Consider the following 27977-nt stretch of genomic DNA (forward strand, 5'->3'; position numbering starts at 1 on the left):
TTATAGTTTTTTGTATTAATAATGATTTATTAAAGGTCACCAAAGGTTAGGCAGCCCCCCTACACCCAAAAGACACAAAACTGGTCTCCTTGGTTAGTGTAGCAGAATACAGTGCATCTGGAAAGTATTCACAGCGCTTCACTTTTTCCACATTTTATTATGTTGCAGCCTTATTCCAAAATGTATTAAATTCATTATTTGCCTAAAAATTCTACAAACAATACCTCATAATGACAATGTGAAAGAATTTTGTTTGAAACCTTTGCAAATATATTCAAAATAAAAAAACGAAAACAAAATCACATGTACAAAAGTATCCCAGCGTTTGCCATGACACTCAAAATTGAGCTCAGTGCATCCTGTTTCCACTGATCATCTTTCAGATGTTTCTACAACTTGATTGGAGCCCACCTGTGGTAAATTCAGTTGATTGGACATGACTTGGAAAGGCACACACCTGTCTAGATAAGGTCCCATAGTTAACAGTGCATGTCAGAGCACAAACCAAGCCATAAAGTCCAAGGAATTGTCTGTAGACCTCCAAGAAAGGGTTGTATGGAGGCACAGATCTGGGGAAGGGTACAGAAAATTTCTGTGGGTCCCAATAAGCACAGTGGCGTCCATCATCTGTAAATGGAAGAAGTTTAGAAACACCGGGACTCTTCCTAAAGTAGGCCACCCGGCCAAACTGAGCGATGGGGGGAGAAGGGCCTTAGTCAGGGAGGTAACGAAGAACCTATTGGTCAATCTGACAGAGTTGCAGCGTTTCTTTGTGGAGAGAGGAGAACCTTCCAGAAGAACAACCGTCTTTGCAGAACTCTACCAATCAGGTCTGTATGGTAGTGTCACCAGACGGAAGCAACTCCTCAGAAAAAGGCACATGACAGCCCACCTGGAGATTGCCAAAAGACATCTGAAGGACTCTCAGTACATCAGAAATAAAATTCTCTGGTCTGATGAAACAAAGATTGAACCCTTTTGCCTGAATGGCAAGCGTCATGTCTGGAGGAAACCAGGCACTGCTCATCACCTGGCCAATACCATCCTTACAGTAAAGCATGGTGGTGGCAGCATCATGCCATGGGGATGCTTTTCAGCGACAGGAACTTGGAGACTAGTCAGGATCGAGGGAGAGATGAATGCAGCAATGTACAGAGACATCCTTGATGAAAACCTGCTCCAGAGCGCTCTGGACCTCAGATTGGGGCAAAGGTTCATCTTTCCCAGAAGCGTAACTAGAATCTTCAGGGCCCCCGATGCAAGAAACCATGAGGGCCTCTCCCCCCCCCCCCCCAGGGGCATTGCTAGGTCTACAAAAGATCTCAGGCTAGAGCCCATAGCAGTGTATTAAGTAAAGAAAGTCATACGCTTGAGCAGTCATACACATGTGTACAATATACATGTGTGTGTGTATGTATTTAAATATATATATATATATATATATATATATATATATAAATCGTTACATATCTGAGTGCGGATCCCCTTACATCAGGGTCCCCAGAGATCTCCCACTTACATCAGGGTCCCCAGAGCCCCCCCATTGCAGCATCAGGGTCCCCAGAGAGCTTCCCCTTACATCAGGGTCCCCAGAGAGCCCCCCTTACATCAGGGTCCCCAGAGAGCCCCCCTTACATCAGGGTCCCCAGAGAGCCCCCCTTACTTCAGGGTCCCCAGAGAGCCCCCGTTACTTCAGGGTCCCCAGAGAGCCCCCCTTACATCAGGGTTCCCGGAGAGCCCACCCCTTACATCAGGGTCCCCAGAGAGCTTCCCCTTACAACAGGGTCCCCAGAGGGCCCCCCCTTACATCAGGGTCCCCAGAGATCTCCCACTTACATCAGGGTCCCCAGAGCCCCCCTCATTGCATCAGGGTCCCCAGAGAGCTTCCCCTTACATCAGGGTCCCAGAGAGCCCCCCTTACATCAGGGTCCCCAGAGAGCCCCCCTTACATCAGGGTCCCCAGGGAGCCTCCCCTTACATCAGGGTCTCCAGGGAGCCTCCCCTTACATCAGGGTCCCCAGAGAGCCCCCTTATATCAGGGTCCGCAGAGAGCCCCCCCTTACATCAGGGTCCCCAGAGAGCCGCCTCTTACATCAGAGTCCCCAGAGAGCCCTCCTTACATCAGGGTTGTTTTAAGTTAATACTACGTGGGGTATGTATATTGGGCTGGATTAACATAGGGGCTGGTGGAGCTGAAGCTCCAGGCCCCTCCCTCAATTTAGGCCCATGCCAGTGGCTTATGAATATCTGTGTGCCTTCCTGAAGGAAGAGGAGCCCTCTGTGCACACATGGAGGAGACAAGTGTTAGTCACTGCAGCCGAGTCCTGTCTCTGCCGATGCCTGACTCCTATCACAGGGTCTGTTCCACTCACACAGATCCTCAGTGTCTGGGGGAGGGTCGCTGATGTTGTCCTAACTAGCAGGAGCCCGGGAGGAAGGACATCTCTCATGCTGTTGAGATAAGGTTAGTAAATTTGTTAGGGAGATGTTGTGTTATTATTGTGCTAGGGGACAGACTGCTGCTTCCCCCCATGTAATGTGCTCTCTTGTGCCCACCATGTCATGTGTATTGCAGTGCCCCCCATGTAATGTGCTGTGCCCAGTATGTCATGTGCTGTGCATTGCAGTACCCACTATGTAATGTGCTGTGCCCACCATGTCATGTCATGTGCATTGCAGTGCCCCATGTAATGTGCTGAGCCCACTATGTCATGTGCTGTGCATTGCAGTGCCCCCCATGTAATGTGCTGTGCCAAGCAGTGCCCGCCATGTCATATACTGTGCCATGCAGTGCCCACCATGTAATGTGCAGTGACCACCATGTCATGTGCTGTGCCTTGCAATGCCTGCTATGTAATTTGCAGTGTCCACCATGTCATGTGCTGTGCCATACAGTAATCCCACCATGTAATGTGCAGTGCCCACCATATAATGTGCTGTGGCATGCAGTTCCCACCATGTCATGTGCAGTTCCCACAATGTCATGTGCTGTGCCCACCCTGCCATGTGTTGTGACCAGCATGTAGTGTGTTGTGCCCACTATGCAATGTGCTCTGCTGTTCAGCAGTGCCCACCATGTCATGTGCAGTTCCTAACAAGTAATATGCAGTTGGATTGCCCACCATGAAATGTGCTATGCCATGTAGTGTCCACCATGTAATGTGTTGTGCCCACCATGTAATGTGCTGTGCCATTCAGTGCCCACCGTGTAATGCGCTGTGCCCACTACGTCATGTGCTGTGCCATGCAGTGCCCACCGTGTAATGCGCTGTACCCACCATGTAATGTGCTGTGCCATGTGTGCCCATCATGCCATGTGCAGTGCCCACCATGTAAATTGCTGTACAGTGCCCACCATGTCAAGTGCTGTGCCATTCAGTGCCCACCATGTAATGCGCTGTGCCCACTACATCATGTGCTGTGCCATGCAGTGCCTACCATGTAATGCGCTGTACCCACCATGTAATGTGCTGTGCCATCATGTCATGTGCAGTGCCCACCATGTAAATTGCTGTGCAGTGCCCACCATGTCATGTGCTGTGTTGTGCCCACCATGTCATGTGCTGTGCCATGCAGTGCCTACCATGTAATGTGCTGTACATTGTCCACCATGGCATGTGCCGTGCAGTACCCACAATGGAATGTTCTGTGCAGGGCTCACCATGTCATGTGTGGTGTCCACCATTTAATGTGCTGTGCTATGTCGTGCAGTGCCCACCATGTCAGGTGGTGTCATGCAGTGTCCATGCCATGTGCAGTACCCACCATATAATATGCTGTGCCCACCATATAATGTGCTGTGCCCACTTGTAATGTGCAGTGCCCACCATGTAATGTGCTCAGCTGTGCCCGTCATGTCATGTGCTGTGCCCACCATATAAGGTCCTGTGCCCACTGTATGCATGTGCTGTGTTGTGCAGTACCAACCATGTAATGTGCTGTGCCTACCTTGTAAAGTACTGTATTGGGCAGTGCCAACCGAGTAATGTGCTGTGCCCACCATGTGCTGTGCTTTTCCCACCATTAAATTTGCTGTATCCATGTATCCACCATGTAATGTGTTGTGCCAACCATGTAATGTACTGTGCTATCCCCCCCCCCCCCCCCCGTGTAATTTACTATGCTGTGCCCCTCACAGACTACCCCCCTCACCATCACCCCCCTCTCTCTCTCATCCCCTTTCTTTCACCCTGTTCTCTCTAACCCCCTTCATCCCCCATTCTCTCTCTTGCCCCCTTCAACCCCCTCTTTCCTACCACCCTCTCTCTCTCTTTCACCCTCTCTCTATTCCCCTTTTTCTCACCCCCTCCCTCTCTCTCGTCCCCTCTCTCTCTCACTCCCCCTCTCTCTCATTCACCCCCTTTCTCTCTTTTCCCCTCCCTCTCATCCCCTCTCTTTCAGCCCCCTATCTTGCTATTACCCCCCCCCCCTTTCTCTCTCTCTCTCTCTAAACCAATCTCTCACACCCCTCTCTCTCTTTAATTTAATTTAACAAAAAAATGTTTGCGTTTTCATTTTATTTATTTTCATAAAAAGGCCCACCAAAATCCTTAGCACCAGGCCCATGATGCTCTTAAAGCGGTTGTATACCCGCTGAATTTTTTTTTTTTACCCCTGTAAAGCAAAAGGCATAATGAGCTAGTATGCACCGCATACTAGCTCATTATGAAATACTTACCTTAGAACGAGGCGTCGGTATCTTACCTGGTCCACGCTGAGGGAGCTGTCATGTTGCCTCGGCGTGTCTTCCGGGTATCGCGGTTCCAGCGCTGTGAGTGGCTGGAGCCGTGATGTCATCACTCCCACGCATGCGCGCGGGAGATTTTTTACCCGGCAAGCTCTGGCAGTTGCCGGGCCTTCAGCCGAGAATCCCCCGTGCGCATGCGGTCAGCGGCGCATAGCAAGGGGAATATCTCCTAAACCGTAAAGGTTTAGGAGATTTTTTTTTTTACCTACAGGTAAGCCTTATTATAGGCTTACCTGTAGGTAAAAGTTAAAAAAAACACTATACAACCACTATATTCTGGCCCTATATATATATATATATATATATATATTAGTACACGTGGTGAATGAAATAAAGGGATTAGTACATTTTTTTTTGGTATTACACTTCACTATGTAATATATACTGTATATATTCTGTATATTGGAATTGTTTTGCTCTACACATTTATTGTTATATTTTTTCTGAATATTTTACTATATGAGTCCTGATTAGACTTGCACATTGAATATATCTATGTGTATTATGGGGACTTCCCATGGGGAAGGAATTAATGGGGATACGCATGCCTTTATGTTTTTATACTGTTCTGTGTAATAAATGCTAATTGGAGGGGACATGGCCGGTGTTTATTTTGTTTTATTTTGTTACATTTTGCTTCAATATTTTGATTGAATCGTTAGCAGTCCAGTATTGGTGTTTGTTTTTTGTGGTTTGAAAAAGACGCAAAGTGTATACAGAAAAGCATAACTGGTTTGCTCAGAACTTCATCCAGGCATTGCTGCAGAGCCCCTCCACTGCCTATAGAGACCCTGTCACAATCTAAAACATTGCAGGCAAAAGTACAGAAAAATAACACGTTTTACACGCTTACTGGCAGTGTTTTTTCTTTCTATAACCGTTTTATTCACTGGTAATGTGCTTCCAGCAGTTATTTCCCTATCCCATTCTCTGGGAGTGTCTAATTACTGTTACTGGCCCAGCTCCTCCACCTCTCTCTCCTGAGATCCCTACTTAACATTGTATGCAGGAATACCATAGACTGCCACTTAAGTGACAGCTCTGAGTCTGCTTAGGGCTGCTGACATGACATCAAAGATAACGTACCTTCAATGACCATGGCCTTCAGGTGGTTAAATATACATTTAATTATGTTTCATAAATATATAACTGAGTGAATTGGGAATATCTGCCCATGCTTGAGCTTTAAGTGACTTTTTTTAGCACATGTGATACATCTATGTTTTAGGTGGAAAGTTGACCTTAACCACTTCCCGGCCAGCCGTCGTAGCTGTACGTCGGTTCTTTAAGATGCTGTAGCAGGAGCGCACACCCGCCCGCAGCTTGTCCCCGGAGCCGATGCGCGTTCCCGGCGGGCACATTGACCACCGGGCACCCACGATCGCTCGTGACAGAGCGAGAACCGGGATCTGTGTGTGTAAATACAAAAATCCCGGTATTGTTGGGGGAGAGGAGAGAGATTGTGTGTTCCTACTAAGTAGGAACAACGATCTCTCTCCTCCTCTAGTCAGCCACATTCCCCCCCACAGTTAGAAACACACATAGGGAACACAGTTAACCCCTTGATCGCCCCCTAGTGTTAACCCCTTCCCTGCCAGTGACATTTATACAGTAATCAGTGGCTGTATAAAGCCACTGATCACATTTAGCTCTGATCGCTGTATAATGGTCACTGGTCCCAAAAAAGTGTCAAAAGTGTTTGATGTGTCTGACGCAATGTTGCAGTCCCGATAAAAATCGCTGATCGCTGCCATTACTAGTAAAAAAATAATAATAAAAATGCCATAAATCTATCCCCTATTTTGTAGACACTATAACTTTTGTGCAAACCAATCAATATACACTTATTGCGATTTTTTTTTTACAAAAAATATGTAGAGGAATACATATCGGCCTAAACTGATGAAGAAATTTGTTTTGTTTTTTTTTAATTTGGGATATTTATTATAGCAAAAAGTGCAAAATATTGTGTTTATTTTCAAAATTGTGACACTTTTTTTGTTTATAGCACAAAAAATAAAAACCGTAGAGGTGATCACATACCACCAAAAGAAAGCTCTATTTGTGTCGAAAAAAGGACATAAATTTTGTTTGGGTACAACATCGCACAACCGCGCAATTGTCAGTTAAAGCGACGCAGTGCTGTATCGCAAAAAATGGCCTGCTCAGGAAGGGGGCAAATCCTTCCAGGGCTGAAGTGGTTAAAAACGGTTAAATCTTAGCAAAAAAAAAAAAATTTAACTCTATGCCTTGCAAAGTGTTGCTATCTAGTAAAGTACAGCAATATTATTTTATTAGTAACTTATTCTTTTTAGAGTCATTACTGAGAAAAATGAAACAAAAACAAAAAAAATTGTGTAATATTTACAATGACAAAGTGAGGACATGTTGCCTCCATATGGTGGGTGTGAGTATTGCACTTTAAAGCAAGACCTAACCAGACTGCAATTGATGAATTGTCTTCTAGGAATACTAGTTGCCTGGCTGCCATGCTGTTATACCTCCAAACATTCTGGGATGAGAAAGAGGGACATCTTTCGCTACAAAGTGTGTAGGAAAGAACCAACCCCCTTCCATGCCCCCAATTATCTTTATATACACACACACACGGGGCATATGCAGACCAGTTTTAAACGTTATCCTTAAAGAGGAGCTCCAGCCTGGGGGAAAAAATTAAAAGTCAGCAGCTACTAAAGCTAAATACTGCAGCTGCTGACTTTTAATATAAGGACACTTACCTGTCCAAGGAGCCGGCGATGTCAGCACTCCAAGCTGATCCTTCTTTCGGCTCTGGGTGGAGGCACTGGCACCTTCTCTAAGGGAAACAGGAAGTGAAGCCTTGCGGCTTCACAGCCTGTTTTTTAATGCGCATGCGCGAGTCTCGTTGCACTTTCTGAATGGTCCCGCTGTCTTCTGGGACCTGTGTGTCTCCCAGATGGCAGCGGGGGACAGAGGAGGGGCCAGAAGTTTCCTAGAACCCCGCTTCGTTGTGGGAGCGGAAGTGGGAGCAGATACCTGGTTTTAACAAAGGTGACAAATTTGGCAGAGAAGGGGGGAGGAAGTAAACAAGCAGAGCTTCCCCTTTTGGGTGGATCTCCACTTTAATCTCAGCCTGCTTCTGCTCGGCATCTGGAGGTAGTTTTTGTGTGGTCAGGGAGATCACTGAAATCTTAAACAGTGTTATCAGCTCTAATCCTTTCTCTATATGGACTACAGAACCCCCTTCCCCCTATGTTATAGCGATGAGGAGCAGGGGGGGATTTATGTAGTTCTAACACACTTCCTGTCCTAGGGCGGCAATGCTGTTGCCCCAAGGATACAGTGGAGCAGTGAGTGTTGTCACCCTGGGAGATGATGTGTGTTATAAAGTCAAAATGCTACCAAAAAAAAAAAAGTTTTTGGATTGTGATACACATTATATACATCAAAAGTGTCTTCTTTCTTTGCTGCCCCAGTTTAGTATAACTTTTCGGGGGTTGGGGACAGGATACCTGTCTTTTACAGGTATGCTGTTCCCACTTCCGGGAGCCTCAGCCGCGGGTATTGACATCACCGCGGGGCTCATTCCTCCTACCCCGGCTGCCGGGCCAGTAGGAGAGAGGAGCAGAGCCTCGCGCATGCGCAGTAGGCTCCCCGGCGTGAATCCGTAAGGCTACACTGCCGAATTCCCTTACTCGCAATGGAGGCGGCAGCATCCGACAGCTGATGGAAACATCAGCTGGGGTGCCGACATCGCTGGACTCCAGGACAGGTAAGTGTCCGATTATTAAAAGTCAGCAGCTGCAGTATGTGCAGCTGCTGGCTTTTAATTTTTGCAGCGGTGGGCGGACCTCCACTTTAAACACACTCCACCTTACGAATGATGTCTCCACCTTAAATTGCTACATCCTAATCCAGTCCAGACAAAAAATAAAAAACTACTGACACGTCCACTGCTGTACTGACTGACACCATCCACTGTTCTAATGACACCAACCTCTGCCTTAGGCCTCATGCACACTGGGCATTTTTACAGCTGCTGTTTTTGGCTTCAGGCATTTTTTCTGCAGCCAGTAAACTCCCCAGCATGTTATCCTATGTGTCCATGCACACATAGGCAGTAATCAGCGTTTTCTGGCTGGAAAAAAACCCAGAACTAATGGGTTTTGAGAGGAGTTTTTCAGCTTTAAAAACACTCTAACTCTGATAAAAGCCTAAAAACGCTAAAAAATGCGGCTCTTCTGCGTTTATCAGTGTTTTTGAGCCATAAGCTTTTGAGGGAGTATAATTTTGGTAAAGAAAAACAAAAATATGCAACAGCTAAAAAATGCTGAAAAACGCTACTGCAAAAACGCTGAAAAGCTAATTCTACAGCTAAAGATTTCTACAACTAACGCTACTGGGGTTTTTATAATGCCCAGTGTGCATGAGGCCTTACTGTCCACTTCTCTACTGAAATTGTCCTTGTTTTAAGACATTTTAAAATGTATTTATAAGAGCGTATGTGTCTGTGTGTGTATTATTATACAGCATTTATATGTATATACGTATGTGTATATGATTGAGCTTTGGGGTGCACACCCTAATGCAATAAGCTGTACACACCTATGCAGAAGAGACATTTTCAGCTCCAACTGCCTGTTCGCACATTCTCAATTTTTTGAATCCATAAATAAATGAAGATAGTTTAGTGTAAAAAAAAAAAATGATAAACATTGGTCAGTAACAAGGCACAGGGTGGTCTTACAGCATCAACAAGGTCTTTCACAGGTAGAAATTTGAAGGAAGACTTGTATTTCCAGATATGCTGTCCAAGCTCTTCTGCAGAAGTAAAAAGAAACAGCCAAGGTTGAGAACTGAAAATGCAGTTTTCAGTCAAGGAAACTGAAAGAAATTGCAGAAGATGCACCTTTATCTGAGACTTGGCGGAAACCAGCGGGATTCTGATACACCCATCAACCGTCTAGAGAATCATAGAGAATCCTGGTCAGTAAGGCTCTGTTTCCACTATTGCAACCCCAAAGTTGTGCAATTTACAGTGCAACTTTGCAATGCAATTTTTAATGCGATGTCATGCGACCGGTGAAAGCCATGTGAGAACAAATTGCACCGAAGTCGGAACAAAGTAGTGCAAAAACCTTTTTTGGAGTCGCTGCGACCTGAGTCGCACCAATTAGAACGAGGACCATTGAAATACATGGGTTTTGACTTTTCATGCGACTTCACATGTGTCAAGTCGCACAACAACTCGCAGTAGTGGAAGCCGAGCCTAATGGCCTTCATGAAAGACTCATGGCTAAAAAGCCATACCTCAGGTGTGGAAACAAGGCAAAGCGACTCACCTATGCACAAAAACACAATTGGTGAGCAGGAAAAAAGTCAGCAGGCGCTCTGTACTGAGAAATCCAAATTTGAAATCTAGGGTAAGGCACCTGGTATATTTCCTCTGTTTGCCCCCATTGCTAATCTGTGAACTTCTGCTACTGGCACCACTTGGGATAAGTGCCAGCCCTACCCCTGCCAGCAGTAGGGTAGCTTGCAGTTTAAATGAAGCCCAAATGAGGCCCTAGGGGGGCTGAGTAAAGGTGGCCTTACACCTGTAGAATTGAATTTGTCTGGAAATCGTCATTCGTTTGATTATCCAAATCAATTAACCAATCAACAATCGGCTTCAACCAGATTAAGCTAAAAATCTAAGGACAAGGATGGAAATTTTTTGGCGAATCTATTGGGAACAATCAAATTTATTTGAATTCACTCCCAGTCAAGAACAATCTAGTCGTATGCACATGTACATGCCCTTGTCAAAGTTAATCCAGAAGTAGTGTTCATTTTATGAAAATCAAGACATTGACATGGTACGCAAATGAAAAGTTATTCAAAATGTGTTGAGTCCCAAAAGCACCATCGAATGGTCAGATTAGAGATTTTTATCATTCGAATGATCGAACAAAACGTGTAAGCCCAGCATAAAAGTGGCGAGTGTGTGGGACAGCATTCTGTATTTTCTGTCCAGAGGCCTAGAGACTCAACACCATGTAGACAGGACTTTGTTTTGGGTTCCCCTTAGCGGGGGAGCCAAAGGACTAGTTTGAACTTTGGAAATGGGACTGTTAACATGCCTCTGGTGGATGTTGGGACTGCAGACACTCCTTGCCAGCTAGCAGGTCTCTTGATTCTCATCTTCATCTCTCTACAACTGAACTGTTGGAATCTGTAAGCCAGGTGCTGCGTTCTCCTGGGGTGGCTGAACTGTTATGTATAATGTTTTAATTCTGCAAGCCTGCTAAATGGCTCTATGCACTGGGGTCACAGTGGGGTTCATTTCCAGCTAAGCCTGGAATGGATATGAAAAGACTCCAGGGAGAACAGGTTAGGTCAGGTTGGGTTGCCCTGCAGGTGTTCCCTAAGTGATTGGTACTGAGATCCTGTGGCCTGCTTGCTGATAACATACCACCAGATCAGAAAAAACAGCCAAGGGCAGGGCACAAATGGATTAAACATTAGATGTGTTTCCCCCGCTGCACAACAAAAATATTTGACTATGGTCCTTGCATCGACCTTGTTGATGTTAGGGGCTTCCCACTGCTGGAGTGCAGGGAAGAAGAGGCTGCAGGGACTGACCTTTCAGCATGGAGGAACCTGCGGGAGCAGAGGATCAAGTAAGGTAAGGAAACAAGATGAGTGTAGCGCTAAAGGGGGGGAATAAAAGTATATATGGCCTAAGAACTGGCAGTTCAAAGTTCAAATGCTGACAAAAACATCTTTGGAGAGAATTTGAAAGATGGGATATAAAGTCCTCTGGAACAAATTTTCAACCGTGATACAAATCCTCTATGGAGAGAGCCCACACACCACCAATGATAATAAGGAGGCTTACCAGACTTGGTGGACCCGACAAGGCATACGCCAGGTGGGGTCAAACAGGCTTGGGTGGTGCTGGGCTGGAACGGATGCTGAAGAGCAGGGATGGTGGAATGACTTCCACGTAACTGTGTTCCTCGGACGTGGTCCTACCCACCCCACTGTCGCCATTTCTTCACAGCGCTGTTTTTATACATTTTCCATGTAAGTGTATACTATTATTTTAATAAATTTTTAATCAATACGGATTTACACTATTTGGCCCATCCTTTCCTTCCTCTATTCATTCCAGCACAGATTTGAGTGCCACGACCTCTGAGCCCGACCACGTCCGAGGAACACAGTTACGTGGAAGTCATTCCACCATCCCTGCTCTTCAGCATCCGTTCCAGCCCAGCACCACCCAAGCCTGTTTGACCCCACCTGGCGTATGCTTTGTCGGGTCCACCAAGTCTGTGCCACGACCTCTGAGCCCGACCACGTCCGAGGAACACAGTTACGTGGAAGTCATTCCACCATCCCTGCTCTTCAGCATCCGTTCCAGCCCAGCACCACCCAAGCCTGTTTGACCCCACCTGGCGTATGCCTTGTCGGGTCCACCAAGTCTGGTAAGCCTCCTTATTATCATTGGTGGTGTGTGGGCTCTCTCCATAGAGGATTTGTACCACGGTTGAAAATTTGTTCCAGAGGACTTTATATCCCATCTTTCAAATTCTCTCCAAAGATGTTTTTGTCAGCATTTGAACTTTGAACTGCCAGTTCTTAGGCCATATATACTTTTATTCCCCCCCTTTAGCACTACACTCATCTTGTTTTCTTGTCTGTTCTTTACTTTTGTTGGTTGTGTAAGCTGCTTTCCCCCCTTTTTGGTAGCGCAGAATTATTGTATATATAGATCAAGTAAGGTAAACTGCTTTATCTGGTTCATCTAGAGAAGAGATGCTTAAGAGGATATACAGTAGGATAGCGATATACAAATATTTTAACAGTGATTCTAGCATAGGGTGGAGCTGTTCCTGTCCAGGACGCTTGAGTTGTGCGTCCAGGACAGTTGGCCACTCAATGAAGTTGGACGAGAAGAGGTTTAAAAATTGGAATACTCCGATGCTGCATCTGTCCCCCGCAGGTTCTAAGGCTAAGAACCGAACGATCAAACACCGCTGATCACTCTGTTCTCAGTGCTCCTTAAGCAGAGATCTGGTAACTTGCCAGTCACCGGCTCTCTGCTCTGCCCCCACCGCACTCACTAGAGTGCTGGGCTGTAGAGGGGGTGGGAGCAGCCAACTCAGGCTCTCAGTAGCTTGCTGAGAGGCTGAGCCAGGTGCCGGTCCAGGAATGTTGGCGGATCCCGAGTATATGGTCGTGATCATTCCCGAGCCTGGGACGTCAGCCGACAGCGGGTCTCAGACCACTGTCGGCTGAAAATGGGTCACAGGAGTGCAGAATGAACTGCCGTACAAGCTTTGGCTGTATTTTTCCTTTAACCTAAAACTGTGTAAGGTTTTTTTTCACTGTCAGAGCAAAAATGATGTGGAACTTCCTTCCACAGTTGGTAGTGTTTGCCGGGAGTATCAAAAATAAAAAAAAACTGTTGGATGGGCATCTTAACAAATGCAATACTGTATATAAGGATATGGGAAATGGTATTAACATAAACACACACACACGTTGAATTGGATGGACTGGTGTCTTACCAACTATGGAACTATGTAACTCTTTCACTGCGGGTGTAGCCTTGCTGCAGGGGAGGTTTATTACTTTTCCCAGGGCTGAGCTTTATAAAAACTTTGTCCAAGTATATGTAGCCCTGCCCCCACAGGAGCTGCATATTTATACCCGGGTCTCCCACTGATTAATCCACAGCCAGTTACATGGTATTTTCACACTGCCAGGTGCACACACCCTTCCGCTCGTTGGATTTGTGTTTACTGGGTGTGTTTTATGTTTTATTTGGAGAACTTGGATAGGAGAAGGGAATTAGTAGGATACTCCAAATTACCTATGCACAAGCGAGGACAACTCTCTCTGTAGAACTGTGGAGCAGATTATCTGCTGGACCATACAACGTTTGTATGGAAGAACAAGTTACTATGTAACAGAAGGAACTCAGTGAACTTTGTATCTTCAAGACACTAGCCAGTGTCCCCTTTAGCTCACACACCCAGTATGGACCAGAGGGGGATTTCAGCAACACACACAGTCTCAGGGATTCCTGTCAGTACTCACAAAATTTCCAGGGACAGCTGGTAACCTTCTTCCAACTTCCAAGCGACACGCTATATCAGTGATACCAGACCAGATCAGATCTGTGGACATCCTCCCTCAGTCAGCTTGCAAAGGAACCATTGATTGTAGCTTTAAGGTTTCTGTGGCTCTCAGGTCGACCACCTGGGGCCGCATGGCAGCCTGTGCTGGGGAGAGGCAGCAGCCTCTTCCCCACCTGGAGCTCTCTCAGAGGAAGACTGGACCATGAGCTCATGTGCTCTTCAGACTTAAATACAGGTACCCAGCACTCCTTTGGGCACATCCCATTCTAATTGGCCAGGGCTGTATACACATCCATGCTCTCACCTGCGTGTGCAATATGTCTCATTACTATTGGACAGTGGCGGCCAGTCTATAGGGGGGGCGCCTCCCCCCTATCCATGCGTCCGGCCCCCTAATCTACATGCGGGGCACCAGTTGCATGGATTTCAAAAGGTTTTTTTTTTTCTTAAGCACATGATTAGAGCCTGAGGCTCTAATTGGCTTAATAAAAAGGTGGGCTCACCAACTTTTGTGACAATAGCGAATTAATATTCAGGAAACCGTTCCTGAGACCTGATTGGCCAGACTCCTGGCCAATTGTGTCTCAGTCAGGACCCCATTGTTCGGAGGAGAAGCGATGGCCCCAGAGTGAGGAGCTGCATCCCGGACCCATGTCTGCCTGATCTGCCTCCTTCCAACGGTATGGAGGCCTCTGATTTCCGCTGCATTCCCATCCGTCGCCCGTGGGGGGGGGGGGGGGGTCGCTGCATTCCCGTCGATCTCCTGTCTGCGCGCACGGGGGGGGGGGGGATCGCTGCGTTCCAATTCATCTTCCATGGGGGATTGGCATTGGTTTGCCCCCCCCCCCAATATTGAGCACCAGCCGCCACTGCTACTGAAACCCAAAAACAATATACACACACTAGTATCTACCTAGGAGGGCACTATATATACCAAGGAGAATTGATGTTGTTTTACAGCAAAAGAGTTGATACAGCAAATATTGATTTTTTTCTTGTATAAAAGACAATTAGCGCCACCTACCTAAAGTGTTATGTGCTATAAATAAATATAAAGTTTACTAATTAGTACTTCACAGCTGCTGTACACCTCCATTGAATTTACCTCACCATACAGCTCATTGAATGAATCAATCAATGGATGCTTGGAGGCATGAAGGAAATCGCAATCCACCGGTAAAGAAAGAAAGAAAGGGTGATATAGTGAAGTACCGCTGGGTAAATGGACGGCGCGCACTAAAGCACTACTTACAAGATGTAGGCAGAAACAGGCTTTCAGAGAGAACTTCCGCGATTGCCGCTCGAATGGCGTGCATTCCACGGAGGCAGGAAATTGCGTCACTGGTTCTGTCGTGAGCCGGCAGTTACGTCGACGCGTTTCGCCCCTCCTCCAGGGCGTTATCAACATCTTAAATCTTGTAAGTAGCGCTTTAGTGCGCACCATCCAGTTACCCAGCAGTACTTCACTATATCACCCTTTCTTTCTTTACCGGTGGATTGCGATATCCTTCATGCCTCCAAGCATCCATTGATTGATTCATTCATGGAACTGCAATATTTCAAGTGACTGTGTCTGTTTACCTATACCACCCCAGACTGTAAAGCTGAGGGTCTGCCATTTTTGGTGAGTGGAGTCTCCTAAGGGGGATTCACATATTTGTTTTTAGGATTTTTGGACTAATTTTTCATCACCAAGTTCAAAGGATATGGTATTGTTGTATTGCCATCTTGATATTTATATAATTTGATCACTTATTTCTATATTTCTATATTTTGATCACGTATTGAGGTTTGTCATCATTGATTTATATTTCAGTTGCTAGCGCTGCATTCATTCGTTTTATCACATGTTGAAGTTTTAGCACTTTTTTTTGCAGCAGCTGCTATGGCTTTCACCTTTTAATCACTTTGGTATTAATTTTACTTCAGCGCCAGTTTTTTGCAATATATCTTCTATTTATTGTTGCATGAATGTGGAGCCATATCCTATCAGGAATACCAAGTAATAATGCTGGTGTGGAGGAAGGAGAAAAGCAGTGGGGCAGTATATATGAGATCTTTCTTGCGATCCCCCTGGGAGGCTACTGATTGGAAAGTGGATACAGAGTAGCTGGTCAGATGTGGAAGAGATGAGACCATAGCTGGAAGAAAGAAAGGAATTGTTTTGAGTCTTTCTGACTCATGTATGAGGTGAGCAGGTATAACGGCTGGTGAAGGTGTGCACATAATCTGCTGAAGACACGATGTGCACAGTGGTGGATGATATATGAATAGAAAAGTCACAATAATTGAAAAGTCACAATAATTCAACACAGAAAAGTTTCAGCATATAAAATTTAATTGTACACATTATTATTTAGATTGATTCATTTATTTATTTAAATATAATTTGATATCACTGGATATTTCACATGATAGATTAATAGCGCTGCACTTATATTTTTGATTTTTTTTTAATTGATTTTTTTCTGTTCATGCACTTGCTTGATTATTCATTGCATTATTTATGAAGGTATCCTTACTTTACAGTATATTATACTGTAGCGGTAACATAAATGTGCATTTTATGATTCTCTCCAGGTGGTGGCAGCAGAGCTCCACCACATTTCCACTTAAAAAAAATGTTATTTTAAGGAAAGAGTGACAAGCGTAATAATTGCGGTGGTACCCATGTACCCTTATTAGTGCCCACATAGTGATTGCCAAAAGAGAAGAGCAAAAGCATTCATTTCACAGCATGTCCCATTCAATAGACTTTCTAGTGTTTTGTTTTCCAAATGACATTTAGAATACTGAAGAGGTTCACAGCAGAGTCCTTGAATATGTTCAAGAGGCTCCAACATTGACAGAGTAGAGGAATCAAAGGCAGAGAAGCTTCCATGTGCCAGGCACAGCATTCATCACTTTCACCTGAGCCCTTCAGATCTTCACTCAGGTCATGTCTAAACCTTGTTTGAACAAATGATTCCTGCAGGGATACCTTACACATATCAAGTTCTGCTCTGGAATTATTTATAGGAATGCTTTATGTACGTGGCCAAGACCCTGCAAGTGGAACTTTTTTAAGGGCCCATTCACATCACACCATTGTGGTGCATCAACACACATACCTTATGCCAACCATCAACATCAAAATTAATGGACTACCAACGCACCAAAAATGGTGATCATTTTTGGCAGTGCAATGCATGTCAATTGGCAAGGTGTATTGGGGTGCCATTGCCATGGTGTGTGTTCTATTTCATATGCCGCTTTTGCTTTGAAATACCTCCTGTAACGCTACCCCCGCAGGAGCCGCTGGTGAATGCTGGTATCTTCCACCCCTTTCCAACACACACTGGAGACAAGAAACAGTCCTTACAACTTTGTTTTTGTGTTTTGCTAGGGGAATTGAACTTGGATAGGGTTGAGGGTATTATGGGATGCCCACTTGTAGTATATCCACTTCTCCTTCTACCTCCTGCACAATCTTGCTTGTAGAACAACTCCCAGGACCAGCTGGCACTGTTTGGATGGTCTGACAAGAGCACAATCAGAACATAGCAAATGCCCTTTGCAGGCAGGGACCGCAGGCCCCTTTGGTAGTGTAGCAAAAAGAAGTCCCAGTTCTCAGCTGTCCTACTCCTGTGGCTACTGATCCCAGCACCACCTCTTCAGGCACTGCCAGCCCGCCTGGCTGCAGCTGCCCCTTTCACTAGCCATTCTGGCTACTTCCCCACAGTCCTCCCAGACTGACTCTGCATCCATCTCAGACTGCTTCCACCCAGTCCTCTTAGGTATGCCTCTCAGTCCTCTGTACACTCACCAGATCTCCTGGCTGTCTTTCTTCCTGGAGATTTGCTCCCCTGCCTCCTAGTCAGGACACCTGTGTGTGTCATGAATAGGGTCCCTTCCGCACCCGAGCCCAGGCCCAAAGTCACCCCCTCCCAGACTAGGGGCTCCCGACAGCCTAATGCCCTGTACACACGATCGGACATCCTGACAACAAAATCCATGAATTTTTTCCGACGGATGTTGGCTCAAACTTGTCTTGCATACACAAGGTCGCATAAAGTTGTCAGAAAATCCGATCGTTCTGAACGCGGAGACGTAAAACACGTACGTCGGGACTATAAACGGGGCAGTAGCCAATAGCTTTCGTCTCTTAATTTATTCTGAGCATGCGTGACACTTTGTGCGTCGGATTTGTGTACACACGACCGGAATTTAAACGATCAGATTTTGTTGTCAGAAAATTTTATAGCCGGAAATAGTCGGAAATTCCGACAGAAAAAGTCCGATGGAGCCCACACACGATCGGAATTTAGGACAACACAATCCGATCGCACTTTTTCCGTCGGAAAATCCGACCGTGTGTACAGGGCATAACACTTTATCTCTATTTTCCACTCAAATGCTACTGCCCCAGCTGGACTGACCATGAGTCTTTGAGGGGGCTTGCCCCTGCCAATACTCCAGGCAGCTCCTTCTCTCCTCCACTCCCATTCTTCTGGAATCTTCTACCAGCTTAGATGTAGGGGGAGGACTTAGAGATGCTTCCTGTGAGTCATACCAGCCTCCCTGAGTCACTCCCCTGACCCAGATAAAGCAACACAGGATTGGCTGCCAGCCAAGCCTGACAATTTACCTACTCTGTACAAAAAAACCTATTTACATTTCTAGCACACTATCCACAGGCAGCTTAACTTTTTAATAAGAAGTTTAACCCAACACAGGATGTTAGAAGTGTAAAAAGACAATAATTTCCCTACCTCAGCAAAGAACTAACAATGACTGAGGGAACGTGGCAGAAACAGAGAGGGTCTAGCTAAGTGTCAGAGGATGATTCACAGAAGTGCTGGCATATCTGGTAACACCCAACAGGGCCACAGACAATGTTTGCGGGCACTAATGCGTCGGCTTCGAACCTTGGAGTGAGATCGTGCACACAATGCATTACAGAACCTTGTGCCCAGGGGCCTATTTAAGCCAGCAGTCTGTTCCACAAGTTGCTGGATGATTGTCAGCCCCTTGTATGTTCCTGTGCTCCTGCTTGTGCTATTATTGGATTCCCTGTTACCAACCCGGCTTGCCTTTGACCTGTCTTGTCTCCATCCTTAGCTCTGACCCCTGGCTTGTTCTACTGATTCTGCTGTTGCCTGATTGCCCGTGTATGACCTTGACCTGTTCTCTTGACCCTGCTGCTGCCTGATCTCCTGTGTATGACCTTGTTCCTGACTCTGCTTCTTGCTTCTGCTCATGGCTGACTTCCCGTGCATGACTACTGGCCTGACTCCTGACCCTGCTTCCTGTCTCTCCCTGCTGCCAAGTTTCGCCTGGTACTTCTGAGGGACTCCTGCCCTGCAGTGCATTCTGCTTGTCTGGCTGTCATACAGTGAACATCTTCTCAGCACTTCAGCCTAATGCAGCTGGCAACCCATGCTTGTTTGGGCGTAGCTTCTCCTGTTATGAGCTGTAGGGGTGCTCTGCACTCAGTCACAAGGGGAGCCCTCTCAGCACTCCAGCCCCTGACCAGGTACTTGACACTAAGACTGAACTAATTAGCACTAAACAGGAGGGGAGGACAGAGGGAGATACCAATTCACAAGTAAAGCAATTGTGGTGGCCCTAAATCATCAGTAGATGTTGGTATACTGCAAACAATAGTAAACTGATACAGCTCATTGCAACAACAGGTAAAACACATATACAGTTGTGTGAAAAGGTATTTGCCCCTTCCTGGTTTTTTATTTTTTTGCATACTTCTCACACTTAAATGATTCAGATCATCAAACAAATTTTATAATTACCCAAAGATAACCCGAGTAAATCTAAGATGCAGCTTTTAATTTATTAAGGGAAAAATGTGTTCAAACCTGCCTGGCCCTATGTGAAAAAGTAATTGCCCCCTCCCATGCTGAATCATGAATGATCTGTGATTAACCACAATTTTTTGGAAAGCTGAGTCAAATCTCACTTGCCACACACAGGCCTGATTACTGCCAGACCTGTTGAATCAAGAAATCACATAAATAGAAGCTGTCTGACAAAGTGAAGCACGCTAACAGATCCCAAAAAGCTACACATCATGCCACAATCTAAAAAAAATCAAGAACAGATTAGAAACAAAGAAATGTACATGTATCGGTCTAGGAAGGGTTTCAAAGCCATTTCTAAGGCTTTGGAACTCCAGTGAACCACGGGGAGAGCCATTATCCACAAATGTGACTTGGAACAGTGGTGAACCTTCCCAGGAGTGGCCGGCCTACAAAATTTACTCCAAGGGCATGACAATGACTCATCCTGGAGGTCATAAAAGAACCCAGAACAACATCTAAAGAACTGCAGACCTCACTTGCCTCAGGTAAGATCAGTGTTCATGATTCAACAATAAGAAAGAGACTGGAGACTGGGCAAAAATGGCACCCATGGGAGAGTTCCAAGGCGAAAGCCACTGCTGACCAAAAAAGGCTCATCTCACATTTACCAAAAAACATCTTGGTTATCCCCAAGACTTTTAGGCAAATATTCTGTGGACTGATGAGACAAAAATTAAACTTTTTGGAAGGTGTGCGTCCCGTTACATCTGGCATAAAACTACAGCATTTTATAACAAGTACATCATACTAACAGTCAGAAATGGTGGTGGTAGCGTGATGGTCTGGGGCTGCTTTGCAGCTTCAGGACCTGGACAACTTACCATAATTGATGGAACCATGAATTCTGAGCTCTACCAGAAAATCCTAAAGGAGAATGTCTGGCCATCAGTTTGTGACCTCAAGCTCAAGTGCACTTGGGTTATGCAGCAGGACAAGGACACAACAGCAAGTCCACCTCCAAATGGTTCAAACAAAGCAAAATTTTGGTTTTGGAGTGGCCTAGTCAAAGCCCGGACTTAAATCCAATTGAGATGCTGTATCATGACCTTAAACAGCCCGTTCCTGCTGGAAAACCTTCCAATGTGGCTGAATTAAAACAATTCTGCAAAGAAGAGTGGGCCAAAATTGCTCCACAGCAATGTGAAAGACTCATTGCCAGTTATCGCAAATGCTTTATTGCAGTTGTTGCAGCCAAGGGTGGCACAACCAGTTATTAGGTTTAGGGGGCAAGTACCTTTTCACATAAAGCCAGGCAGGTTTGGACAGCTTTTTTGCCTTAACCAGTTGCCTACCATCACACGCCGATGTACGTCGGCACAATGGCACGGGCAGGCAAAAGGGCTTACCTGTACGTCCCTGCCTGCCTGCGGGCGGGGGGTCTGATCGGACCCCCCCCCCTGGTGCCTGCGGCAGTCGTATTAGCTCCAGGAGCGATCCATGCTGAGGGGGAGGCCACTGATTCATGGCCACCCCCTCACGATCACTCCTGGGAAATGAGGACCTTCCTCTGCTTCTGAACTGTAAACAGAAGCGGGGGAAGTGATGTCAATGTGAAGCCTTTTCGTTCTGGCTTCTGAGGAGAGAAGACATCAAGTCATCAAGTAAGTGCACCAACACTACACTTTACAGCATACTTGCCAACAGTCCCGATTTTCTCAGGACAATCCCGATTTTTGGACCCTCGTCCCGATTTCAGCTTGTCCCGATTATTTTCCCGGGATTTTGTTTTTGTCCCAGGAAAATCGGGAATGTTTTGAGCTAAAAACGGCAGCGGGCTACACAAAGATGGCCGCTGCCTTTGCCAGGAGTTTTGTTTCCCCTTGTGTTCAGTGGAGAGGAGAGGGCAGCCAATCTGCTTCTATCTTCAGTGCTGCAGGGATGGGAGACCCCTCCCCTCTCCACTGAACACAGCAGGAAGAGATCAGCCACCGCCAACCCCCGTGGAGCAACATGTGACCGCTCCCCTTCAGATTAGCGATGGCTCAGATCCTCCTTCCAGTATGTGAGAAAGTAAAGTGAGTGAGGAAAACATGTCATGCTAATTGACCTGCCTAGATACTTGTTTTTTTATTGTTAATGCCAATGTGGCTTTCCTGGAAGAGCCATGTAATTCCAAGGTGATTTATTAAGGGGTTACTCTGAGATGTTTGCCTGAGATTGTTATATTTATGTCCATGGCTTTATTATTTGTGCCTGCCCTGGGTGTAAACCAATTTACTGAGGAACTACAAGAGCCAGCATGCCTGGCTTGTTTTTATACTAAAATAGCATTTCATCCAGCATAGACACCATAAGATACAGTAAGTGGTTTGTAGAACTACAAGAACCAGTAAGACTTGTTTGCTATATAATGATATTGCATCACCCAGCATGGTCTAGGGTCCCTGATACTAGTGACACCAGGAGATAAGTGGTCTCTAGAACTACAAGAGCCAGCATGCACTGGGGGACTTGGTATGATTACAGCATTTACAGATAACTAGGCTGAGGAACTACAAGAGCCAAGATGTCTTGTTTGCTATATAATGACAGGAGACACGTTGTCTGTAGAATTACAAGAGCCAGCATTCACTGGGGTACTTGGTATGTTGGTATGATTGCAGCATTTACAGATAACAAGGCTGAAGAACTACAAGAGCCAGGATGGGTTGTTTGCTATATAAAGACATTGCACCATTCAGCATATGTGATCTGTAGAACTACAAGAGCCAGCATGACTTGTTTACTACATAATGGCATTGCTTCATCCAGCATGGTTGTACCCCACAGCATGCTGCCTCTTGTAGTTCTACAGACCACTTGTCTTCTGCTGTCACTTACCAAGGACCCTAGACCACATTGTATGATGCAATGTTAGTGTATAGCAAGCAAGGCAGGCTGGCTCTTGTAGTTCTATAGCCAATGTATCTGTAAATGCTGTAACTTGCATTAAGTACCCCAGTGATTGCTGGTTCTTCTTATTCTGTTGATTGTTTATCACATGCCACCACTCCCCCCCCCCCCCCCAGTGCATGCTGGCTCTTGCAGTTCTTTATCCCATTTATCTCCTGCTGTCACCTGTACCAGGGACCATAGACCATGCTGGGTAATGCAATGTCAAAAAGTCACGTGGCTGGTGACGCAACACGTCGGGAGGAGGAGCCTGTGACATTTCCAGCAGTGTTTGTGTGTGTGCACTGGTGGCAAATGAGGAGTCACCAGCGCTTAGCTGAATGCAGCTGATCATTTTTTCACATGCGATCACACTGACGGGGACATGTGAGTGAGGTTACCCTATCTTGTTTAGGATTACTTTGGCACAATTTCTGCGCAATGGTTTTGTTCCCCTTGTTTGTCTTACATATCGTGGAAGCCCGCTGAAAACTGGGAATTCCACTTATAACTACTGGCATTGGAATGGTATAATTGAAGCCGCTGTCATCCACCTAGGCTTGCTTATCTGGTCCTGTTATTTCACTACAGAGGATTTCTTTCTGTTACACACTTAGTGGATGATATTTGTGTGAATTTATCCAGTATATTTATTTTATTCTTCACTGGAGGACTGTTTATCACAATTTATTTATTTAATTAATTAATTTCTTGCAGTTCACTTATTTATGGTATTTATTTATTTGATGGTACACTGTGCAATATTATTAGGTTAATATCAGTGCAATTATTTATTTATATTTAATTCATAGTGTAGTGGGTGTTGTAGTAATCAGTGTAGTGGGTGGTGTAGTGTAGTGGGTGTTGTAGTAATCAGTGTAGTGTAGTGGGTGGTGTAGTGGGTGTTCATAGTGTAGTGGGTGTTGGAGTAATTAGCGTAGTGTAGTGGGTGTTCTAGTGTAGTGGAGTAGGGGGTTGTAGTAATCAGTGTAGTGTAGTGGGTGTTCTAGTGTAGTGGGCAGGGGCATTGCTAGGGGGTGGCTTTTGGGGCTATAGCCCCGAATCTGGGGCCAATAGCCCTGAGTCTCTGAAGGGGCCCCCAAAGGGGAGGGGAGGCTCTCTGGGGACCCTTATGTAAGTGGGGGGCTCTCTGGGGACCCTGATGCAAGGGAGAGGCTCTCTGGGGACCCTGATTTTAAGGCAGAGGCTCTCTAAGGACCCAGATTTAAGGGGAGGCTCTCAGGGGACCCTAATGTAAGGGGGGCTCTCTGGGAACCCTGATGTAAATGGGGGGGGCCCTCTGGGTACCCTGATGAAAGGGGGAGGCTCTCTGAGGACTCTGATGTAAGGAGGAGGCTCTCTGAGGACCCTGATGAAAGGGGGGACTCTCTGGGGACCCTGATGTAAGGGGGGACTCTCTGGGGACCCTGATGTAAGGGGGGACTCTCTGGGGACCCTGATGTAAGGGGGGACTCTCTGGGGACCCTGATGTAAGGGGGGACTCTCTGGGGACCCTGATGTAAGGGGGGACTCTCTGGGGACCCTGATGTAAGGGGGGACTCTCTGGGGACCCTGATGTAAGGGGGGACTCTCTGGGGACCCTGATGTAAGGGGGGACTCTCTGGGGACCCTGATGTAAGGGGGGGGGCTCTCTAGGGATATATATACACACACGTATATTACTGTATATACATATGTATGCTCGCCCAAGCTTATGACTTTCTTTACTATGCTGCTATGGGCTCTAGCCCCAGATCTTTTGTAGACCTAGCAACGCCCCTGGTAGTGGGTGTTGTAGTAATCAGCGTAGTGTAGTGGGTGTTCATGTTGTAGTGTAGTGGGTGTTGTAGTGTAGTGGGTGTTGTAGTAATCAGTGTAGTGGGTGGTGTAGTGTAGTGGGTGTTGTAGTGTAGTGGAGTAGGGGGTTGTAGTAATCAGTGTATTGTAGTGGGTGTTGTAGTGTAGTGGGTGTTGTAGTAATCAGTGTAGTGTAGTGGGTTTTGTAGTGTAGTGGGTGTTGTAGTAATCAGTGTAGTGTAGTGGGTGTTGTAGTGTAATGGGTGTTGTAGTAATCAGTGTAGTGTAGTGGGTGGTGTAGTGGTAATCAGTGTAGTGTAGTGTAGTGTAGTGGGTTTTGTAGTGTAGTGGGTGTTGTAGTAATCAGTGTAGTGTAGTGGGTGTTGTAGTGTAGTGGGTGTTGCAGTAATCAGTGTAGTGGGTGGTGTAGTGGTAATCAGTGTAGTGTAGTATAGTGGGTATTGTAGTGTAGTGGACAGGTAGGTCAATATACTGGTCAGTATAGGAATCAGGTAGGTCAGTGTAGAGGTCAGTATAGGAATCAGGTAGGTCAGTGTAGGTATCTGGCTGGTAAGCACTATTGTAGGAAGGGAAGGTAATCAGGGAGTGCTAAAAGTCTGTAGGTTAGGGGGAGCAAATTTCTTGCCTTGCACCGGGCGCTGACAACCCACGCTACACCACTGCTGCTGGGGGCACCTGATGCAAGGAGGGACTCTGCTGGGGGCACCTGGTGCAAGGAGGGACTCTGCTGGGGGCACCTGATGCAAGGAGGGACTCTGCTGGGGGCACCTGATGCAAGGAGGGACTCTGCTGCCTAATCCAGTACAACATTTATTCATTCATTTAAAATTATCTCACAAAAAAACACTCACAGTGTTTGCATAATATAAGGGCATGTAACATCAATACTATGTCAGTCGTGCGTTCCCCTCCAACCTCTCACTGCTCCCGGTGAGTGTTTTTTTGTGAGATAATTTTAAATTAACAGCGATTAACAGCGATTATCCCTTTGATTGATAAGCGTGTTAATCAGCAGGGTCTGGTAAGTGGATTACCTACAGGGCTGTGGCACAAGTGGTGTGGTGATGGAGACTTGGGATTGCTGCTAATATCTTCTTCCACGATCGTCTCGTTTATACTCACCTGCCTTTTCTTAATGGACTTTCACTGAGTGGATCTCCATTTGATACTTTGTTTAAGTGGACTCTTAAGCAATTTCATTGATATTTTTTAATATTTGCTATTTTTGCACTAGCGCTGCTAATGTTTTAGAATTTTTTCTTTGACGTATATTTGATGCATCTCATTTTAGTGTAGCAGCTGCTGACTATTGTTTTATCAATATTTCCTCTGTGTGAGGGAGGGATACTGAACATAGTTTTTTATCTTTCATTCTTTGATATTAATGCAATTTGGTCCACCAAAAAATGGCCGCCAGCCGGAGCCCTAATTACAAGGACAGATTGCTTAGTGTTGATGGGGATGCTAGGAGCGGGAGACTTGAGATGTCTGTGACACGTTGGCTATCTAATTAAATGAAAACTTATCTTTCTTATGTTTGTCTACATTAAAACTAATTTTTTTTACTAACAATACAGACTTTTTAAACTGCTGCACTAATATACTAGAACATAAAAATTTTCAATTACCATAATTTTATTCTCCAGAGTGTTTGCTTTCAGAAAATATATAATTTTTTGGGAATGTAAAGTAATTGTCAGCCCAAAACTATGCAGTTTAGCCTGTGTGCCAGAAAATACAGGAAAAAGTCTCCAGCAGTGAAAGGGTGGGTCATGTGACCTGCCACCTGTTGGTGTGATGTCATCGTGTGAGGTATGGTGTGAGGCTCTTCAAACCAGGAAGTGATTCATTTCAGCGGTCGATGAGGAGGGAAGCGGGAGGCTTGGCTGGTGAATTCTAAACATACCCTCAGCGATTTTGATTCAGAGAGGATTGGAGATGATGTCTGAACGCCCACAGACAAACAGTATGTGTTTTTAAATCAATTAAACTGTTACTATGGTTACCGTTTGTTATTGTTTTGAAGGGTCTGTCCCTAGCAGTGTTCCTGGGAATCTGAATGACTGGGTCCCATCAATAACCCCAATTATAGTGCTAGCCCCACCCACCAGGTTTACCCCTCCTCTAGAGGACCGGTTATTCTCTGGGGGGGGGGGGGGGGCGGGGTTGTTATTGCAGCCCTGCCCTCTTCTCAGGCCCCTCCCATATAGATCAGTGTAGGATGCAGGTTAATGGTGCTAAGGCTGAAAATGTTTTTTTTTGTAAACTACAAGTCCCAGGATGCCTTTAGATATGAGGGCAATGTGCTGTGTACAGCCTGCCATCATCCCTAAACAGCTTTCACTAAAAGCTCAGTCTGGGGATGATGTAGGAGGAGTGTGCTGTGACAGTTAGTTCTTGTTGCCCCTAGCAACCAGGCAGCTTCTAACTGTCAGTGCTGCTTCAGGCTGTGGAAATAAACACATTTTACCCCTCTTATCATACAATGCCCTCTTTATTCACCTATTTATCCGCTATATCCAATTTAGGTATATCACACTGTTTACTAGAACATTCTTGAAATGACCCAAGATACATTTCATTAAGTTTTATTCACCCCAAAGAGGCATTTTGATGTAGAGGCTTGAATCACATCATGCTAAACTGAAAAAAATATGCATGTGTGAGATTATATATATATATATATATATATATATATATATATATATATATATATATATATATATATATATATATATATATATATATATAGATAGATGTATGTATTACACACATACATACAGATACACACATACATATATATACATATATATATATATTTTTTTGTTTGTCTACATTAAAACTAACTTCAATGTAATTTTTTTTACTGACAATACAGACTTTTTAAACTGCTGCACTAATATACTAGAACATAAAAAATTGCAATTACCATCATTTTATTCAGCAGTGTTTGCTTTCAGAAAATGTATAATTTTTTGGAAATGTAAAGTAATTGTCAGCCCAAAACTATGCAGTTTAGCCTGTGTGCCAGAAAATACAGGAAAAAGTCTCCAGCAGTGAAAGGGTGGGTCATGTGACCTGCCACCTGTTGGTGTGATGTCATCGTGTGAGGTATGGTGTGAGGCACTTCAAACCAGGAAGTGATTCATTTCAGCGGTCGATGAGGAGGGAAGCGGGAGACTTGGCTGGTGAATTCTAACCATACCCTCAGCGATTTTGATTCAGAGAGGATTGGAGATGATGTCTGAACGCCCACAGACAAACAGTATGTGTTTTTAAATCAATTCAACTGTTACTATGGTTACCGTTTGTTATTGTTTTGAAGGGTCTGTCCATAGCAGTGTCCCTGGTAATCTGAATGACTGGGTCCCATCAATAACCCCAATTATAGTGCTAGCCCCACCCACCAGGCTTACCCCTCCTCTAGAGGACCGGTTATTCTCTGTAGGGGGGGGGGGGGGGCGGGGTTGTTATTGCAGCCCTGCCCTCTTCTCAGGCCCCTCCCATATAGATCAGTGTAGGATGCAGGTTAATGGTGCTAAGGCTGAAAATGTTTTTTTTTGTAAACTACAA

Source organism: Aquarana catesbeiana, linkage group LG05, assembly GCF_042186555.1.
Source record: "Aquarana catesbeiana isolate 2022-GZ linkage group LG05, ASM4218655v1, whole genome shotgun sequence".
Classification (NCBI taxonomy): Eukaryota; Metazoa; Chordata; class Amphibia; order Anura; family Ranidae; genus Aquarana; species Aquarana catesbeiana.